Raw genomic sequence first — 8874 nt, 5'->3', positions numbered from 1 at the left:
AAGGTTTGGTGTCTCTATGGTCTATGGTTTCAAAGGGGTAGCGATAACAAGGTTAATAATGTAAGGGGCAATAACTTTTAAAGGGGTCAGTCTTAGGGTACAGGTATCAAATCTTTAAAATGGATTTAAAAGGACATACTAAAGATTCAATTATATGTAGTATATGTTGAAAGACAAAAGCGATCTAAAAAGAGCTAAATTTCTCATATTTTGAATGACCTTGACCTTTGACCTTGACATAAATTAAAAGGTCAAAGAATGGAGATTCTAATGCAGTTGGTCCCATGTCTCTAGGATAAATGGTTTTAATTTTTTTTAATTATTTGTAAAAATGAAAAACTTTCAGGGGCAATAACTCATAAAAGGAGTCGAAGAATATTTTCGCAATGACTAGATTGAAGAGTCTCCTTGAGTAGTTGAAAACATTAGTGAAGGTTTGGTGTCTCTATGGTCTATGGTTTCAAAGGGGTAGCGATAACAAGGTTAATAATGTAAGGGGCAATAACTTTTAAAGGGGTCAGTCTTAGGGTACAGGTATCAAATCTTTAAAATGGATTTAAAAGGACATACTAAAGATTCAATTATATGTAGTATATGTTGAAAGACAAAAGCGATCTAAAAAGAGCTAAATTTCTCATATTTTGAATGACCTTGACCTTTGACCTTGACATAAATTAAAAGGTCAAAGAATGGAGATTCTAATGCAGTTGGTCCCATGTCTCTAGGATAAATGGTTTTAATTTTTTTTAATTATTTGTAAAAATCAAAAACTTTCAGGGGCAATAACTCATAAAAGGGGTCGAAGAATCTTTTTGCAATGAATAGATTGAAGAGTCTCCTTGACTAGTCGAAGACATTGGTGAAGGTTTGGTATCTTTACGGTGTACGGTTTCGGAGGAGTAGCGATAACAAGGTTAATACTCTAAGGGGCAATAACTTTTAAAGGGGTCAGTCTTAAGGTACAGGAATTAAATCTTTAAAATAGATTTGAAAGGACATACTAAAGATGCAATGATATGTAGTATATGTTGAAAGACAAAAGAGATATAAAAAGAGCTAAATTTCTCATATTTTGAATGACCTTGACCTTTGACCTTGACATAAATTAAAAGGTCAAAGGATGAAGATTCTAATGCAGTTGGTCTCATGTCTCTAGGATAAATGGTTTTAAATTTTTTCAATTATTTGTAAAAATCAAAAACTTTCAGGGGCAATAACTCATAAAAGGGGTCGAAGAATCTTTTTGCAATGAATAGATTGAAGAGTCTCCTTGACTAGTCGAAGACATTGGTGAAGGTTTGGTATCTTTACGGTGTACGGTTTCGGAGGAGTAGCGATAACAAGGTTAATACTTTAAGGGGCAATAACTTTTAAAGGGGTCAGTCTTAAGATACAGGAATTAAATCTTTAAAATAGATTTGAAAGGACATACTAAAGATGCAATGATATGTAGTATATGTTGAAAGACAAAAGAGATCTAAAAAGAGCTAAATTTCTCATATTTTGAATGACCTTGACCTTTGACCTTGACAGAAATTAAAAGGTCAAAGGATGAAGATTCTAAAGCAGTTGGTCCCATGTCTCTAGGATAAATGGTTTTAAATTTTTTCAATTATTTGTAAAAATCAAAAACTTTCAGGGGCAATAACTCATAAAAGGGGTCGAAGAATCTTTTCGCAATGAATAGATTGAAGAGTCTCCTTGATTAGTCGAAGACATTGGTGAAGGTTTGGTATCTTTACGGTGTATGGTTTCGGAGGAGTAGCGATAACAAGTTTTTATTGCAAAAGGGGCAATAACTCCTTGAGGGGTCAAAGTTCATATACGCAGGGTGAACTGCCAAAATCTTTTAAGGAGTACATTCTTATGGACTATAAATCTTTTCGATAAATCTTGAAACTCAAAATCACGGGGAGGAAAAATAATAATAATAATAATAATAATAATAATAATAAACAGAAGAATATCAATAGGTCTTTCCACAGAAAGATGGAAAGACCTAATAATAATAATAAACAGAACAATAACAATAGGACTTTCCACAGAAAGGTGGAAAGCCCTAATAATAATAATAACTAGTAATCCTAATTGTTCGCGAACAATTAGAGGGCTTTCCACCTACAATGATTAAAAAAAAGATATTTAAGAATATTTAAGATGATGTACGAAACTCAAAACGACCTTGAAAATTTAAAAAATAATTTTCACGATGACTTTGACCTCATTTTGAAGGTCAAAGGTCATCGTTCTTAATGCAAATGATCCCATGTCTCTATCTATATTAATGTAAAAGCTATCAGCTTAAAAACGTTAATCAAGACATTCAGGGGCAATAATTTGTTTAGGGGTTTTCGGTTACTTTCGGTTAGTTTCTCAATGCTAAAAATCCTTTGAAAGACCTTTAAAATGGAAAAAAAATAATTTTGATGATGACCTTGACCTATGACCTTGACCTCATTTTGAAGGTCAAAGGTCATCGATCTTAAAGCAAGTGGCCCCATGTCTCTATCTATATTAATATAAAAGTTATAGGCTTAGATAATGATATTGGAGACTTTCAGGGGCAATAACTATGCTTAAGGGTTTTCGTATCCCTTTGATTATTTTTCCTTTGCAAGAGGGTTTTACTGTGAATTCATTAGCGAAGGTTTCGTGTCTCTATGACTTTCCGTTAAGTAGGAGTAGCGATAACAAGGTTTTCGACGCGAGTCTCCGAAATTCACAGAAGGGTCAAAGTTCAAAGTTGTAATGCATACTATCAATACCAATCAAGAAGTCAATACTTACCCATATAATATTTCAACGCTATCTTAAGCAGGAAAGAGAGTATAAAAAGTGCTATTTTTTCCTCTTTTCTGATGACCTTGACCTTTGACCTTGACCTAATTTTCAAGGTCAAAGGTCACCGATCCTATTCCAGTTGGTCCCATGTCTCTACGACAAACCGTGCTCAACTTCGACATGTTTTACGAATAAATTGCAAAACATAAAGAGGCATTAACTCCCTTTAGGGGACACTGAATCCCTTCATTTTAAATTCTTCGCTTCTACTTATTACCCTCTATGTTTTAGAAAAGGTTTCATCCTCCTATCATTTACGGTTACAAAGTAGAAGCGCTAACAATGATTTCTGCGAAAGGTCCAATAACTCCGTAAGGGGTCAAAGTTCAATTACGCAGGGTGAACTGTATTCGTTTCTCAAGAAGTACTATATGATGGACTATAAAGTTTTTCGATAAGTCTTAAGACGAAGATTTTTTTTGACGGCAGGAAAATAATAATAACTAGTGATCCTAATTGTTCGCGAACAATTAGAGGGCTTCCCACCTTCTAGCGGTTTTTCAGTAGTGTTGAAATGCTAAAAGCCCCCCCCCCCCCCCCCACCCTACCCCACCCCACCCTCACGAAAAAAAAAAATGGATTTGGCTAGAAAAGAAATTCAAATTTGCCGCCTAAATTTGAGTGTTGAGGTGTGTTCAATGCTTGGTTGAGGGAGAAAAGGGGTGTGGGTGTTGGGTAGCCAGCACATATGCACATATCAGGTAAAAGTGTAATGGGACTTGTGCAGGTGTTTGGGGTGACTTTGGACCTGTTAGATGTGATATTTGGAGGTGCAAAGAAACCGGATGTGCCATTTTCCTAGATTGTAGTAACTGCTGGTGCATGCTGGGAGTCTATACAAGCCTCATGTTGTGAAGATGCACTGGATTTGACCGTGTGTGTTGTGGATTGTGGAATTGAATATACAGTTTGTAATGGCTCATCCTATGTGTTCTAATTCACGGAGACAATGTCTTTCAGTCATTTCACCCAAGGAGGCATGCATATACGGATTGATAGGCTTTGACAACCAAAATGGCCGGTGAATTAGAAAGTGTCTGAGTGCATGTAGGATATCTGAACGGAGAATAGGAGTACTGCATCCCATCTGATCCTGCAGGTAAGTGTTTATTTGTTTACAATGACAGTCAGGATGGAATGTCAATGAGTTCAACTGTCAAGTAAAGTTGCATCATCATTATAAAAAAAAACAACTTAGTCTTTATGTTGATGCAGGCAGACAATTGAATCTGGCCTACGTCTTTTCATGAATGTAAATGGAATTCATGTTTGATTGACAAGACAGTCAAGAAATGGAAGAAGTGGGTGTAGGTCAGATGTGTAGGTGTAGGTCAGATTAGCTAGAATCCTGTAATTGTTGCATGGCATGAGACCGGTCAAAATAGTGTATTGAAACAGCTGATCACAATCAGATCACTTGAAGGGTGGGGGATTTCTTCCTTGGGGACGACAGGCGTGATGGGTGGGTTGGCCTTACTCGTGGAGACTGGCCCCTGGATGCGTGACCTTGACCTTTGACCTTGACCCACTTTCAAGGTCAAACCTCAAAAATCCTGTTGTTGGGCATGAAACCGGTCAAAATAGTGTATTATAAACAGCTGATCACAGACAGATCACTTGAAGGGTGGGGGGTTTCTTCCTTGGGGACGACAGGCGTGATGGGTGGGTTGGCCTTACTCGTGGAGACTGGCCCCTGGATGCGTGACCTTGACCTTTGACCTTGACCCACGTTCAAGGTCAAACTTCAAAAACCCATGGGGGAGAAAGTGTGACCTTGACCTTTGACCTTGACCTGATTGTGAAGGTCAGAGAGGTCACGGGGCTTCGTTTAAGTGGTCCCGCGTCTCTATCTACATCCGTGAAGAAGTTGTGGGCTCGAACGACGACGTCGGAGACTTTCGGGGGCGAGAACCGTGCTTCGGGGTTCTCGGTTTCCCCCGGTCAACTTCTCTGTGCGAGGGTCTTTTATGGTGAAATCGTCGGTCAAGGTCTCGCCTCTCCACGACTCGCGGTCTGGTAGGAGTAGCGATAACGGGGTTTTCAACGTTAAGTCGCCGCCTTTCGCAGAGCGGTCAAAGTTCAGAGTTGTAATTCAGAATTCCGAGACCGGTCCAGAATTCCATGCTGACCCATGTGATATTTCGATGCTATCTGAAGCGGGAAAGAGCGTATAAAAAGTGCCATTTTCTGGCCATTCTGGATGACCTTGACCTTTGACCTTGACCTACTTTTTCAAGGTCAAGGTCACCCAACCCGTCCCAGTGGGTTCCGTCTCTCTACGACGAAGACTTTAGGAGTCGTCAATTTGTAGGGGACAAATCGCAAAACATGAGGGGGCATTAACTCCCTTTAGGGGACACCGAATCCCTTCATTTGAAATTCTTTGCTTCTACTAATTGACCTCTATGCTTCAGCAAAGGTTTCATCCTCCTATCCTTTACGGTTAAAAAGGAGTAGCGATAACAATGATTTCTGCTAACAGGTCCGATAACTCTGTAAGGGGTCAAAGTTCCATGACGCAGGGTGAAATGTATTCGTTTCTCAAGAAGTGCTCTAGGATGGACTCTAAAGTTTTTCGATAAGTCTTAAGACGAAAATTTTTTTTGACGGCAGGAAAATAATAATAATAATAATAATAATAATAAACAGAACAATAACAATAGGACTTTCCACAGAAAGGTGGAAAGCCCTAATAATAAACAGAACAATAACAATAGGACTTTCCACTGAAAGGTGGAAAGCCCTAATAATAAGAATAAGAAAAGTGAAAAATCAACAATAGAATAATAGAAGGGTCTTCCGCTGAAGACGGAAGACCCTAATAATAAGAACGCGCTATAACTGTGTTGGGATGCCAACACAAATGTCTCCGAACACCTCCCCATGTCAGAAATGGTTTTGGATGCCAGATATGCACTCAGGATCCTCATAAAACCCTAGAAACTAAGTTTGGTTGAAATCCGACGGAATTGATTTTTGGCCGTCATTTTCTTCAATGGCGGCCATTTTGAAACATTCGAAAATAGATTGGAAGGAAATACTGATGCTAGAAATGAACTGTGGACCCTCCAGTTACCCCAGAAACCAAAAGTTGTAGAGATTTTAACATTTTTAAATATTTTGGTATATGGCGACCATTTTGAAAATGGCGGCTCAATTTTTTTTTTTAGGGTGGGTATGAACTCGGGGTCAGCAAATTACCCTAGAAGTAAAATTTGGTTGAAATCCGACATGGCCATTTTGAAAATTTCGAAAGTTGATTGCACCCCTCCTCATGACCCCTATCAGCTCACAAAGTTTGAAGTGGATCTGTTGAAAGACTTTCATAAAATCGAGTGGACAAATTTCTCTGGAAAGAAGAGGAATAAAAAGAAGAAAAAGAAGAAGAAAATAAGAATAATAAGAAACGTCAAATTTCAAAATTATGCGTTTGAAACGAAATGTCCATGGTATGATTAAGTCTCTTTTGTAGTTTTAAAAAATGTGATACTTGCCGGAAGTTAATATAGTAATTTCCAGTTTATTGAGAGAAACGTTGAAAACTCGGTTTTTCTTTGTCCCCATATATCTCACTTATAAATCGATTGTTTGACTTGATTTTTACATACATTATCAACATTACCTATCTCTAGAGTAATGTCAAATATTTTCTTTCAAAATTCACTTCTGTTCGTGAAATATATCCAATTTCAAATTTTAAAAGAGATTTTGTCCAGGTGTTTTCTAATAAACGGTTAAACATTTCATCTTGAATCCTTCAGAGATAATAGATGTCGACTTCTAGATGTGACATACGCATATCATTTTTTCGGCCGTCACCGGAAGTGAACGGAGAAAATTTCAAATTTCAAAATTATGCGTTTTGAACGAAACTGGAATGGTAAAATAGTGTCTCTTTTGTAGTTTCAGAAAATGTGATACTTACCGGAAGTTAAATCAGCAACTTCCGGTTTATTGAGAAAATCTATAAAATATTGCTGTTGTTTTTTTCTTTGTCCTCATATATCCCGCTTATAAAATCAAGTGTTTGATATGATTTTCACATATATTATTGAAATTATCCATCTTTAGACCACCGTCAAATTCTTTTTTCAAAATTCACTTCCGTTCGTGAGATATGTCCAATATCCGTTGATATTTCTTCGGGTGTTTTCTCGTAAACGATCAAAGATTGAGTCTTGAAACTTTCAGGGTTGTTAAATGGTGACTTATACACAACTTTTCTCCGCAATTACGTCACAGTTGCTGAGCGGAGACATTATCGGTCACGTGACGCATCCGCCGGTTGTGTCGATTTACCCAAATGGACCCAAATGGAAGTCAAATGGACCCAAATGGAGGTCAAATGAAACATAATTGCTACCTTATATGATTAACTTAGATATCGACCTTAAAAAAAGTATATTAGTTATTTATCGAAGTACGCCTTACAAACTTATAGCTATGCTTTGTGGAAAATTTGTTACGTAATAATAGAAAAAAAAATACTTATAAATTATCAAACAGTGGGATTGTTAGCCGTTACCAACAGACATAAAAAAAAAAACAGAATTAGAATTTGAAATAAATAAAAAATTTAAGAACTCATTACATACAAAAACAATTGAATAAATGGAACTATTATACATACTATTTACAACAAAACTTCTTACATAGATGGAGCTAATACAAATCAAATGCATGTATGCTTGGAATCAATAAAACTACATATTTTTTTACAACAAAAGTAATTAACATGCACTATGTAGATAAAGCTATACTGTTTGATTAATAAATCCTATGAATGACTAAACTTTGCGTAGTACCTATTAAACATCAAAACATATATTATTTACAACAAAACAACCTTACATACATTATATATATGGAGTTAAGTATATATATAAAGCACCATACAAAAACACATTGAATTATTGGAGCTACCAAACACATACTAATTACAACCAACTTTTTAACATGCATGACTTTATTTCTCTCTTTTTAAAATCTCTTTGGGTTGTTGTTGTTGTTGCTGTTGTTTTTGTTTGGTCCCCCCCCCCCCTGTTTTTATCCTACGTACACTAGACTTTTTCACAGGCACCTGAAGTATGGATATTACTACCCCCCCCCCCCCCCCCCAATTCATTTTATTATACCGGTAGAAGGCCAATCTCTAAAGCTTACAAAAAGCGTGAAACGATTACATGAATCGAAAGAGGGATGAGATAGACCGGGAATTCACACATTTCAGAGAAATTATTGGCACCAAAAAAAATTATCCAAAAAAGGGCGGGGGTAGTAATATCCATATTTTAGGTGCCTGTGAACTTTTTGCTTTCGAGCCATGCTGAAATAGTTGAAACTACAAAAGTAATAGAATTTGGATTATAATAGATTGTATTGTTAAATACAGTACCCCCTATCATATGCGACTCTATCTACTAATTTATTGTCTCTTATCAACTGAAATGCTCCATATACATGGAATCTGTTTCAAAACCATGCCTACTGAGATTAGAATCTTAAATATATTTAGAAAGTTTGCAAAACTTGCACGTACATTGTCTAAATCGTACTCTTAAATTTGTGTACTCTAAACACAATTCTAAACAATATTTAATATACAAAAGGAGTAAGGATCCCCTGTCGTCCAGGTCACACCTGGAGCCGTGAGCCCTACATCTTGATCAGGTAAACCGAGTTATTCGTAGTCAAAATCTGTGCCAAGAACGGTTTAACACTCGGTATGAAACAATTCAGACAACATTTGACCCAATGATAGGTTGTAATGGCAAACTATCAAATTATTAACGATGTGTTTAGACTTAAGTTAAATTTTGGTCTGTATCTTTCAAGTTATGATCAACATGATATACCATTTTTATTTTCTATGATTGAAATCCATACTCCATGCAAAACTTGCATGTGATTTTTGCATATTTATTCACAGCTGAATACATGTACTTCTTTTGTGATTTAAAAAAAATGACTACATGTTTTAATATCAAAAATTTTCAAAGGTCCAGTATTTTATTGCAAACTGCTTCTAGTATA

This window comes from Ostrea edulis, chromosome 2 (assembly GCF_947568905.1).
Source record: "Ostrea edulis chromosome 2, xbOstEdul1.1, whole genome shotgun sequence".
NCBI lineage: Eukaryota > Metazoa > Mollusca > Bivalvia > Ostreida > Ostreidae > Ostrea > Ostrea edulis.
The sequence above is the reverse complement of the archived record's forward strand: the minus strand, read 5'-3'. Positions refer to the sequence as shown.